The sequence below is a fragment of the Amblyomma americanum genome, chromosome 1 (genome assembly GCF_052857255.1).
Source record: "Amblyomma americanum isolate KBUSLIRL-KWMA chromosome 1, ASM5285725v1, whole genome shotgun sequence".
In the NCBI taxonomy this organism is placed as follows: Eukaryota; Metazoa; Arthropoda; class Arachnida; order Ixodida; family Ixodidae; genus Amblyomma; species Amblyomma americanum.
The window spans coordinates 358,544,734-358,557,791 of record NC_135497.1 but is presented as its reverse complement, the minus strand read 5'-3'; the positions used below and the strand labels follow the sequence as shown (position 1 = coordinate 358,557,791).

The window sequence follows — 13,058 nt, the reverse complement described above, 5'->3', positions numbered from 1 at the left end:
ACCAGCCCCACACACTCGGCGCCATCACTACCTCCACCGGCTGCCGGCACGTGCGGAGCGGCAACTGCGGAGCGGCAGCCGCGGTAGCTGCGGAACGTATGAAAGAAGTTGGCGCGGTGAACTAATGATAACCCCCGGCTGCTGACGTCACTATCATGACTTACGTCGTATTCCAGGCTTCACGCGAAAGCCTGGCACTGCGCGTCGCCGCGAGATGCGAAAGCGCGAATTTAAAAAAAAATGTATTGTCAATTTCCCGCTCGATTTCAAGGTCTCGTACGTATACTGAGCGTTCAGTGGCCTGTACTCTACATAGTACAAGCATTTTAAACTCAAGTTCTGAAACTCTTTTCTGTGGCCCTTTAGGCGTTGCTAGGCCTAACCAGCTTCGCATCGCAGTGGCAGAGGATGGTGCTTTGGAACTAGCCGCTGCCTATCATAAGTCTCTAATCTTTTTGCCATGTACATTAAAACGGAGGTAAAATTGGCGTCCGCAACGCCTTCTGCAGCGAAGCACAAAAGGCGAGGGCTGCCGTAAGGCTCCATTTGGTTAGGCTGGCTTCATCACATGACAGCGATGTGGCGTGGAAAATGAGTTCAAGAGGACGAAAGTCACCCTCAAGCACATCTCACGTCCACCTCGTTTCAGAGCGCTGCCAGCAGGTGCAGCAGTCTGTGCAGCCGACCAGTCTCCGCTCGCGAAAAGTGATCGAAGAGGGCCGTTAGGAGAAGCGCCACTTGCAGGGTGCGTTGCATCGTTTGATATGTCTAATTTTTCGCTGAACGAGTGTTCCATAAACGGGAGATATACTTTTGCATGGCATTTTCTAGGGAATGTTCTCACTGTTGATTATAAACTATAATTTGCTACATCCGGGCCCGACTATATATAGGTAAAGGCTGAACTTTTCGGTTTGAATGGAACAGAAAAAAAAAACGGCAAAAGTACTCTGAATACATTGTTTTGAAATTGTTTGCTTCGAAACGATGCACTTGAAATTCAGTTTCAAGTGAAAAAGTTAGTGTACTTTACAAGTTGATCACAGCTTAGCTGGCTATTGGGTACGAATTACACTCGGCCACCAGAGAACAGATGGTAATTAACAGATTACAGAAGCCATCAACGTGGTGACAACGCGGGACCATTGGATTGAGCAGCTGGACCAAGCATTTTGACGCACTGCACCGTGACTTTAGGCAAATGCCCGCACAGTCCAGGAGACTCTACCTCCTCACGAAGCGTCACATACTAGCGTAGCGCCGTTTGTTCCCTCACTGCCCTCTCTCGTTTAAGGGGTTATTTGGTTAAGTAGGTTTTTCGAATGCATGCAATGAGACTGACAATGTTTCCAGCTCCAACAATCGACCGCCGATATGAAGCCGTGCAAAAGGGTTGTGGAAAAGTGTCTAGTCCTGGCTTCCGCCATAGTTTAATGCTATTTCCAACACTGTCGTCCTCATGCGGACCCCATAATGAGAGGAATTCTTGTTACTCCGAGAATGCTGCTGCACGGCGCGTTTTATTGGCATGAACTCCGAAACTTTATTCTTGTGAAGCGTTTGTCGCTGGCGTAATTCCTTACATGAGCGATACATTGAGCACCGTGTCCCAAGCAAGAACACGTGCATATTACAACCACATAAAGTGATTTGGACATGAAGGCGATCATGGGATGGCTCCACCTGCCTAAATGTGGCAAGTGTGTGTGTATGTATAGCTCTCTTGCTTTCGCGTTTTTAGCTGCCATTAATATATATACTCTTTGGGCAAACATGTGTTCAGAAATAAGCTTCGTCACACATTTTTTATCATAGCCCGGTCAGTTAGCTCTCGCACTGTTACTTTTTCCTACAGTGATGACAGTTTCTTTTGCAAGCACAGCCCTGAATACGACCATATATGCACTAATCACAGGTGACACTGTGCAGAAAAGAGCCCAGATAAAATCGGTGTTTCTCGTGACTGCCCAGAAATTCTCAATATGTCACCGGAGATGCGGACAATTTTAACTTTGCAATATTATTTGCCCTCCCCCCTCTCCCCCAAAAGTTCTAAATAAGGCCTAAAAATTCTAAGAAATATCGAAATAAGGCCGCTGAATTCTCAAAGCATAAAAACAGAAAGTCCAAATTTTACATATTCGTTCCAGCACACCTCTTCAGATCACCTAGGCCAAGAGGAGAACATGGTCACCCCTTTGGACAAATACCATGGTGGGACTGAAAAGGAAATAAAAATAAATGCGTCGGTGGAGAACGGAGGACCTTGTGTTATGACGTACTGCGACGTTGTCAGTGCTGTTGATGCCCACACCGAGTGCTATAACCCTCGCAGAGAGCTCCCAACGCACAATTTAATGCAGAAAGTGTAACTTCACGGAACTTACAGACAGATCTTACTACGGGATCAACCTTATCAACGCCACATATAGCATGGTGCACAAAGCGCTGATGGTGTAACGGGGTGTCCAGAGTGCGAAGCGCGCGGTACAAAGGGATCCATCCCGACCCTCATCAAGCTGTGAGTTTGTAGGTACATCACGCGGTTCTTACCTAATAGCGTTGCCTGCATCTGTAAAAGATAATATTCCAATGCCTATCAAAGCTCCTGTGTGCATCTTTTATAATACACCGTTGTGAGTTTCACCGCGATATCTGTTACAGTTGATTGCAATCATTTATTCATTATTGGCCGAAAACGGGCACTTACCAAACTAAACAGAAATGAAACAAAAACGTTTCCATTTAGGCACCCCACTGACACCTATTTGGCAAATGTACTTACTTTTTCTGCCAATATTTATTATTTTCTCTCTCCACACGCGCTTCCGTCTAACCATGGACTATATATCATCAGTGTGTGCATCACATACACACACAGAAAAAAAAATCCTAGGCCGACATATACAGTTTTTGTTGACTTTAAGGCATTAAACCACGATGTCGTATTTGACCTATATATTTTATGAGGATAATTGAAGAAGTAAGGTAACAAGAGCTCGCATAGGCAGCCATTATTCGAAAGGTAGGTCTACGATAAACAGTTCTATGTGACTGGCGCTCATTAATTTTGAACGCAGTCATCATGCTTGTCCAAGCCTTTGCTGCAACGGTACAGCAAAACATCTATGCCGGCGTAGACGAAATGTGCATCAAGCCTCTGAACACAGGCCATGATGGCTCGCTGAACTTCTGCGCTGCATGGGAATCGCTTACCACGGAGGTGCTTTTTGAGTGGTCGGAAGAGATGGAAATCACTAATAGCCAGGCCGGGTCTGTAAAGAGGATAATACCTCGCCCACTTACTAGAAGTGCTGTAACAATGCACTCGAGTTGTTGGCTGACTGAGTGTGACGGAATGTGACCTCATCATTAGAAAAATTTGGCAAAAAAAAAAACAAGACGCAACGCTGTTCATACCGCAAAGAAATAGAAACGCAGTGCTTCCTGGCTTCTGTCACATATCCGATTCCTAAATGTGTATCTTTTTGAACTCAATATGAGGAATATCGCCACAGCCTGATCTCTTCTCATTTCAGGTTGGGACTCTTTCCTGGAGAAGGTTATCGGACCCACCCCGGCGATCCAAGGATGTTTCCTTCGATAGGATTCGATTTGAAAACTATCCGACTTCAATATATCTTCCTTTCTGATACGCTCAGAACTAAAAAAAAGATATATTCTTACACCCTTACGCTCGTTTTGCTTCCGCAAGAGCTCCGGCCTGCGTTGCGCATGGGGTCAGACATCTCGAAATCCGTGCGCACACTGCCGTCCGCGGGACTGAGACGCGGCGAAACGGCCAAGTGTGCCAGGTTTTCTTCATGGGTACAGTCGTATAGAAAGCGCCCTTTCAAGCCTGACAGCAAAACCTGTCTTTACAAGGAAACAAAACTGTAATTGACCTCCCAGCCGAAAAATATTCACGATCCGTGCCCTACCCAACACTGGTTGATCGCTTGGAGGGACCAGGTCTCTGGTAGATGATCTTTATGGAAATTTTTGCGCGTGGGATTATTCTACGTTCCATAGAATAGGTACACAGCGAGGAAACCAAAGCGAAACTATATCTCTGCATTTCTCCGGGCAAGAGCTGGAGACAGCGTTAGAGGCTAAGAAATTTCTAACATGGCCCGTGGCATCCCCTTCGGTGCATAAAGTGCTTAGAAAGGCAGTGCCCATCGTCACAGCGTGGCTCAACAGTGCGGTGCTTGCATCTTCGCTCTAGCCGGTCTGATTGTGTGCGCGCCTCCCGTCCGCGCCTAGGGACGCAGCGAGGATTTAGCGCCCCTCTCCAGCGCTGGCCTCCTTCCGCCGCGACTCGGACGCCGCGCGGCGGTTGCACACTAATGGCGCGCGCGCCTCTGCCAATGAGAGGAAACTGGACCGGATCTTTACCTAATTAGAACGAATTAGCGGATCGCACAGAGCTGCCATCCTTGGGCGCCCATATAACACGGCCGCGTCGAAGGGCGCTCACCGAAGAAAGCCCGAGGAGGGGGCGAGGGAGGAGAGTAGTAAGCCTTCTTTGCCGGAATGCTTCCTCCCTTCTGCCGTTTGTTCTACTGCGCGGCGTAAATCACTGGTGAGGGTCGCCAGCCCGGCGACGGAGGAGGGTAGGCGGGGGGGGGGGGGGGGGGGGGGACAAGAGACGAACGACGGAGGAGGAGGCGCTGTTTCGGCCAGGGTCCTTGTCAAGTTGTGTGGCAAGTGCGCGAAGCATCGCAAACACGGCGACGCCGGCGGGAAAGCGGCGCACCACCGCCGCCCTCCCAGAAAGCGCGGCGGGTTTGATTGCAGCCATTAGCCGTATCCTGCCTAAATAAGGGTCCCGCCAGTGCGGCGCCCGCTCGCTTAGGAGCCGCCAGTGTCGGGCGACGTTGGCCCCCTCTGTGCGAGCGCCTTTTCTGGCGCCGCCGCATAGACGCCGCCAGGTCGCTGGGTGCGCGACACGGGCTCGGGACCATTACGGACATCAAGCCACGTGACCACTGACATCATCCATTACGTTTTCTGGTACTGACTAAAATCTTGATTAATTGTACGGCTGTAACCGCATTTTGCTTCTGAAAATGATTACAGCATGAAATTGCAACCAGCTTCCGGATTGGATAATATGTACTGCTACAAGCAGTCAGGCTCTAGAACACTTTATGAGTGGTGTTGAATCAAACAAGTAATTTGTGCTACGACGGCGCGAAAAAATTACGGCCGCCTTGACCCTTGTATACTCCCTAGGATAGTTAGTTTGCGATGGTGTCACTGTTGCGCGCTCACAAAGCCATATTTTCAACGTACACTAAAGTTTCATCCATCGCGGATAAGCTAAGGCGTAAGGTAAACAAGCATGAATCAAAGCGCCAAGGCACTCACATCCCTTCAAGCCGCGGTAGGAGTACGACTCGATATTGTGTACAATCGAAAGAAACAATCCCAATAATTATTAGGACATCCCAATATTCCTGGCACAGTGGGGGCACCTTTGCTGCAGCGTGTGCTCTAGGGGACACCTAAACGATTGCTGCCTACGTTTTCCGAATGTTTCATTCTGCCACTACTCTCGAGTAAAGCCTTTCATAGCGTCGGAAAAATAATGCGCCGCTACTGCCCAGTTATTCCTCCCGAGCTAAAAAAGAAATAAAGAAAAGAACGCGGTCGTATACGAGGCTAACGACCTTCTATGCTGTTACAAAAAAAAACAATATACGAAGCAACTAGCAAATTAATGCCTGTAATTCTTTGGAAATGTTCTATTTTGCCTTTACTATCGCACGCAAGATGCTACAATGAGAATTAGCATTGCTGAGGTGAAAAAGCCCGTAGAAACAGCTGCTTTTTTTTCGCAACTATAGGCTATGATCTATTCTGTATGGGTTTCATGTCGGGCGTCTGAACGCAAAACTGCAGCGCTTCCTAGGGGCCGTTATGCGAAACGCCGAGCAAGGAGAGACACAGACCTGACGACTGGCGCAAAGTGGGCCGCAATCAGGGCTGCGTGGGGATGGAAGAGAGGAAGAAAGAACAAGGAAGGTTTTGATGCGTGTCTCGAAGTGACGGCGACGACTGCATGCAAGCCACCCTGCTCGAACCTCCCCTCCCCCTTTCCCCTTCCCCTCGAGTAGCGCCAGCTTCGCAGTGTATCTGTGGTCTCGCGTAAAACGCACTTACCAACTACGCTGGTCTCAAAGCTTACGCGCTGCGAACAGAGGGAGACCAGGTACCTTGCACCTTGTGCTACGAAACATTATATCTTGCGGCAGCTATGTCATTTCCAAATTCGGCAGCGTACAGGAGAGAAATGCGATGCTCTCAAAAATTTTCCATTCACAATAGGACAGCTGAGCCGCGTGCACATGTGCCCCGTGACTTTCTAGCAGCGCAGCAAGGCCGCGCGGAGGACGGGAGCTGCTGTTCTGCGCGACAGTCACCACGCCTTTAGCTCTCTCTCAAGGTAACTTCTGCAACAGTTTCCAAAGCGGCCCCAAAGGACCTGCCACAACTATCGCTGCAGAGCATCTTACCTACTGCTTAGGCGTCCCTAACATTTTTTTTACTGATTTTTTTTTTACTAGTTGAGCCTTCGAACATGGCTTCCTGACTGGACCCTGAAAGTGATGGCGTTGTAGCCTGTACTTCTTACGAACGCACTTCCAATTAAGTAGTTCATGTACTTCTTGTATGAAGCCTGCGTGCATAGCTTTGGGAGAATCGGGATTCGTTCCTGAAAAAGGAGTTTCGTAAACCCGGCTTCTGTACCTGTATTTTAGACCCTCGGCGACACGTGTGAACAAATGTGTGCGGACCCGATCTCGCTTGTCTAAAGCTTGTCTAAAGCTTGTCTACAGCGCAGTCGTACAGGCAAGCGAACCGCATAGGCATGAGCGTCTTGCCCGTGCCCCTAGCAGAGCAACTATACGATAAGGTTTCTATTCATTTATGTACTCCGCCACACATACGACTCCAGTGGACGAATGTGGTCGGATCTGCACATAACTCGTTTTGTGATGCTTTTCGTTACTGCTAGGGTGTGATATACTGCGTATGGCTGGAATTTACACTCGACCAGCCCTGTACAGAACCTTTCCAAACCATGGCAGGCACGATAAATGAGCGCAGACAACTGCTTCTAAGATGGATGCGCCCGTGCTCTACGTCAGCGCCGGTGCGGCTCCGGAGAAAGTGGATTTTTATTTGCCTGTTTTTGCTAGCATCAGCTTTTTAAAAACCCTGAAACAAGGTTACTTCCTTAGATGACCGAAATAAGCCAACAATAAGCCAGCATTTATACTTCTGACTTGAACGAATCAAAAGAAGAGTAATTGGGACCCCGAAAACGGTGGGGAGCTATAATGCGGGCTTGTAAGGACGCGACAAAAATTGCGTAATTAATTATCAAGGAGGATATATCTTTTTCGTGTGTAATCTAGGCATAGTCGTTAAAAAAAACATCAAACTTAAAATTTTCCTGCCACTGGATAATAATATGTTTGAGGTCTTTGGCGGGACCCTTTCTTGCGGTCGCCTCGTCGAAAATGATGAGCCATTATTACGGATTAGTGGCCGTATAAAGCGTTGGCCACAATATGCAAAAAAGAATACACAATGGACTGCGTCTGGAAGCTTCAAAAACTCCCTAGAAATTAAAGGCGGCCAATGTAGAAATGAGTCGCGGAGGTGAGCGCTTATATATATGTGCTGCCGCCGAGGAGAGGCGACACGTGCGTGTGACAGAGAGGATAAATCGTCGCGAGCATTTTCCGAATCGCCGCAACCAGCGCGCGGGGGACATACAGTTAGGTTGTTGAGCGGAGGAGCAACAGCCGATGCAGAAATAAATGGGCGCCGGCTGAATGCCTAATTGCGTCGTTGTTATGCCGAGCTCGGCACGCGTTCGTGGGCGCAATCGAACGTGTGCCGCCCCTGCGCTGCAGGGCGCGAGGTCAGTGAGGGCGCAACCCTGTCACGCCATGCACTGCGCCGGCGGCGGGCCGCGGTCGATGGCCACCGAGCTCGCTGTCCACTCCGCAGCTGCGCGTGTCGTCTCTGCGCTGCGTGGAGGAAGAAAGCACGACGCATTGTCACGTCGCTGAAACCGCGAACATAAGCCTTTAGCGGTGCGTCCTTAAATTTTCCCGGACAAATGACTTTACTGGTTAACAGCTTCAGATATACCTGTGGGCTACTTCTTAACTCACTCATTCCGGACAAGTTAATTGTCGGTGTGATTTATCTGAAAATTTTTCAAAGGAGTCATATCTCCTGATATAAATGCAGGCTTTCTTGGGCGATGTATGTTTATCGCATATTGGTGGCGAGTGCCACGGATTATGTGCCAAAGTGTCGTGACCTCGTGGAATGGAAATGCGCCACTATCAGATGGCGGCGTCTAATCGCGATTTCACAGAATGAAGCGTGCGCCGTGAAGGCGCATTGTCGTTCATAACGTCCTTGGAGGCATTACTATTTCTCCTTTTCCCCTACAGTGGGGGTTCGGCAGCTATAGCACCGGGCAGCTACACACGTATTCGCAGGCTTGAGCACAGCCACAGGGAGATCGAACTACAGACACAATAATTCACTCTATTGATGAGTGGAGCAGAAGATATGAAATGAAAATTAATCACGCAAAATATCATATTCAAGGGTGACACACCACATCGAGACTATATTCGCATTAATTACTAGATAAAATGGCAACATTAAATGGCCTTTAACCACTTTAAATATTTCGCCATCACTCCATCTTCGAACCTGAGCAGGAAAACAATGCTCAAATTTTGGAAGAAAGCTATGTTATTAACTTGATGGCCACGTTGCCATGCATGAGATGGATTTTCTATGGTCTATTTTTGAACCTACCCTATTGAGCCCTGCGCCTGACAGTATCAAAACACAAATTTGTACGCGGCTAGGCGGTTGAGTGCCCAGAGAAAAGTAAATCAAAAATCGAAAAGTAAATCACGTCGTGGGCTCAATGTTAGTTACCCTTGCAAACTAACAAAACGGCGCGAAGTAAACGGGGGCAAAGGGAGACATATGTATACAGACAAGTGTGTCTCGCTTTGCCTCCAGCAATGAACGAACCAGCCCGCCGGTATGTCCAGCTTACTTATCTCGCGATTTGGCCAGAGGCAACAATGGGGGACAGAACTGAGGAGCTGCGGCCACTGGTAATCTGCGAAGGTCTGGAAAGGATGGCTTTGCTATAGCAGTCCCTGCAGCCTCCTCCCCCCCCCCCCCCCCCATCCTCCTCCCCTTCGTGAGTATCGCGCCACACTAACTCCAAATGTTCACATACCAGACTGATGTCCTGAAACAACTCATGCTTGAAATTCGAAGTACTCAGCTTCAGCGTGACACCAAACACGCCTTACAGAGACGTGAAGAATTGAAGGCTCCCGGCATCATCATTCTAACGAGGAAAGCGACTGTGTATGCGTGACAGTAATATAATGCCCGGACACTCATGCATTTCTAACGTCCTTGCTCGGCACAAAGACGAATGCAATGCCGTTTAATAACTACAGAAAGATGGGGAACTTTCCTCCACCAACAATGGTGAATATTATTAAGAGCTCGAAAACATGCTGTGCTGCCGAGGTCCAGGTTTCAGAATAGCAACCCTATGCAAATTCGAGCCATAATGTAAGGCATATTACCGTGGAATATTTAGTCAGAGACACTTATGTGGCTCGTGCATCCACTTCGGATGTGACGTGGGGGAGCACTTTGGTTTAGCAAGCTAATGATTGAAGAGACCCCCGGGCCAGACTTTACGTAGCTTGAGAGACAACGCTCAGAGGTAAGACATTTGAGATAGCCATAGATTAGGCGCTGTAATTAGAATTTTCTGAAGTGAACAAAAGTAGCTTTAACGCCTAAAGAAATGTTATAGCCATTCACCGCGGTTCATCAAAGAAGACGAAGAAAAGAGCATGGTACTCTATAGCCTTATCACATCTCTTAACTTGCGGTATATTCGGCTTCATCTCAAAAGAACGATTCAAACATCTCTCGTAAGCTGACACTTGTTTTAATTTGTACACCAGCGTTATATTCTCCTCGTTATATTTGAATACTGTCCTCAGGTTCAGATCCCACTTGTCCTCTCTTTTCTACGGCACTACACGGCAACCAAACGCTCAAACTTCATGCGGTCGACGTCGTCACGCTGCCATCATTAACCTTCCATTTAACAATTAGCTGCGATACGGCTTTGGATTGCGAATACACCCACCGATGGCACTGAACAAAACGGTGCGAGGGTTCGTTTTACGAATCTGTAAATGGGAAAAACGGTGGGGCCAAGTATCCGTGAACGTGTTCGCGCCAACTATTTTCTGTCATTCATCGTCCATTGCCGCGTTTCCACATTCAACTGCTTGGAACTTTTCTCGTGCACAGTGGCGTTTCGGCAAGGCTTCTAGCCTCCCGCCTCCACATGTAGGCCATGAGGCTTGTTACCACACTCCTGGGCCCATATGTGTTATATGATACGTGCTCGTCGTTGCCCAAGGATCGACGTATTTCCCGTCGTACACGTAGGCCAAGGTCAGGACGTAAAACTTGCTTTCTCACTTGTGCCGATCCATAGCACCTTGCTACGCAGGGGAGGCCGTTACCACAGTTACAGGATCGCAACGAAAATAAGCTGCCAGAAACTGTAGGTGCCGGTTTTAGCGCGCAACGTCACGTAGTAGCCTGGACTGACCGCTTAACCGATGCTTTGTCATTTCAGTCGGGCGAAGGAAGACAAGTCGCTTGAGTGTTTTGTATTGTAACTGCGGCTGTTATAAATGGGCTGGAATGCATGCCATTCCTTAGGAATTTTTCGAATAGACGGCGTTCATTCTTCTTCCGTTTCCATTTTAGCTATATGGTCCGTAAGAATGGAGTGATTTCATTTTGAGCCTTGTGAAAAACAGACCGCCTTGTAATGGCATGGTGATATTTGGAAAATGTTTTATTTTCACTTCAGTTGTTCGGCCATTCTGCAGAGCAGTAGCACACTTCATCTAGAAAATGAGGCAGTGCATACATTGAAAAAAAAAAGCGCGAAGCTGTTTATGCACTGCTGCTACCAGCTTGAGATATTTAAAAAAAAGAGTTGTTCTTTTCGCCGTGGCACCGAGTACCGATAAGCTTGAACAACATTCGCATTGACAAATATCAATACTGCAGTGATCCATCACACTGATTTTCGGAAAATAACCGCAGCAAACACGTCTTCGTAAGTACGATGTGATTGCGAGAAAAGTTTACGGTAATTTTTGTAAAAAAACGTATTTGTTCAAAAGCAACGTTTGAGTGAAGCTTACCTTGGCATACGGTTTTGAACTAGCCTCAGAATTTTAATTAAGGAGATGGATGACTACGGGTGCTTTCAGTAGCTCTATTGCAGCAAAATATTGGCACTGCGTCATTGTTCCGGTATTCTGAAAAAAAAAGACAAAAGAAAAATATTAAGCACAACTTCACATGGTTGGTAAGTCTTCCTAGTTTTTTTTTATCCTGTATTTATTGCCATTCGGTTCATCTATGTGTCAGCCGGGGTGTCATTAGTTAGACCATCTTGGTTGCGAGAAATGTAGGCTCATATCTTGTGCTTTCGGCGTCGGAGTACACTCCGATTGGTACATATCCGCTCTTGATGTTATCCACATCACCAAGCACTACTTTTACCATACTTTTTCGAAGTGGTGTTCTCATGAGGGTATCCACATCGTGAAAGTATCAGTCACTGCTGCTATTATCACGCGGGCAAACCTTTCGGCTCTGTTCGAGCGCCAAGTTTCGGATTCGAAGAGGAGACGGAGTTCCCGGGTTCGAACCCGACCGCGGCGGCTGCGTATTTATGGAGGAAAAACGCTAAGGCGCCCGTGTGCTGTGCGATGTCAGTGCACGTTAAAGATCCCCAGGTGGTCGAAATTATTCCGGAGCCCTCCACTACGGCACCTAACTCTTCCTTTCTTCTTTCACTCCCTCTCTTATCCCTTCCCTTACGGCGCGGTTCAGGTGTCCAACGATATATGAGACAGATACTGCGCCATTTCCTTTCGCCAAAAAACCATTTATTAAGAGGAGACAGGGAAAATTTCGTGCAGAAAATTTTGACTTTTTTTTTTGTTCAGCTGCGTAACCAACACTCGCCTGCCAAGAGTTTAAAGCGCGTCATTCAAAAGTTAATTAACCAGTACTGACAAAGTTACGAAATTCAACAATTCACGACTGTGAAACATCCGCTGAGCTTAAGAGACCTTTAGTGTAGATGGAATGCTCGTGGCAGTTGAACCTTTTGTGATCGATTCTGCTGCCCTGAAAAAGAAAAGGAAAAACCAAGTCTCGGTATAGGGTCGAAGGGGCTTTCTTGAACTTGTGATAATAAAACACGTTACTCGCCAGCTCGCCCTTCCGCTGTAGACGTATGAGATTTTGCATCGACCCCCCAATAATGAAAAATAAAAAAAAATCCTACACTTACCGCTTCTTTTCGTTTTTCTTATCCTCATGAACAGCCACCACCGTCATGTCCACAAACGAAGTCGTCATACGTACGCTTCGTCGTCAAAAGGAGAGAGCGCCGCTTTTTTGCAGAGCGGGGTCTCAAAGCAGGGAGTCAAACATCCTTCGCGATAACATAGGTAGCATTCAAAGGTTCAAACGAGCAGCACATTTGCTCGTAAAGTGAGCAAGGAAGGAACAAAAAACAAAACACCATGCCGATTAAGGGTGGGCGCGGTAAGCGGTAAGGTAAGGGGCAGCTCCCCGCCTGAAGTGCAGTATGTCCCGCGCGCAGCACTCGCTGGGAGTGCGTCAGGTGGTGCCACCGGCGCACTCGATTTCACCCTCGCCGCTGCTGCTGGCCCGGCTGGGTGGATAAATCATTTGCGGTTGAGGTGCAGCGAGGGCCGGGCTGGAGGGGGCTGCAGCGCGGTCGCAGAATCTCGCGCGGGAGAGAGGAAGGCAGCGCGTCGTCGGTGTCGGGGCCTCGTTCGGCACGAAGGGGGGGGGGGGGGGGGGACTCGCTGGCATATGGCGCCGTTCTCATCGCGGCGTTA

The 13,058-nt window shown here is 48.1% G+C and overlaps 1 long non-coding RNA gene across 1 annotated transcript in view; it reads right to left on the bottom strand.

Moving 5' to 3' along the window:
• The window catches only part of LOC144115603 (uncharacterized), a 40,481-nt gene extending 27,893 nt beyond the window's left edge, over positions 1-12,588 (bottom strand). The window contains exons 1-3 of the long non-coding RNA XR_013311468.1: positions 12,482-12,588; positions 12,210-12,315; positions 11,319-11,435 (exon numbers count right to left, since the gene is read on the bottom strand). This is a non-coding gene — a long non-coding RNA (uncharacterized LOC144115603). The remainder of the gene's footprint in view (positions 1-11,318; positions 11,436-12,209; positions 12,316-12,481) is intronic.
• Positions 12,589-13,058: the final 470 nt, after the last annotated feature.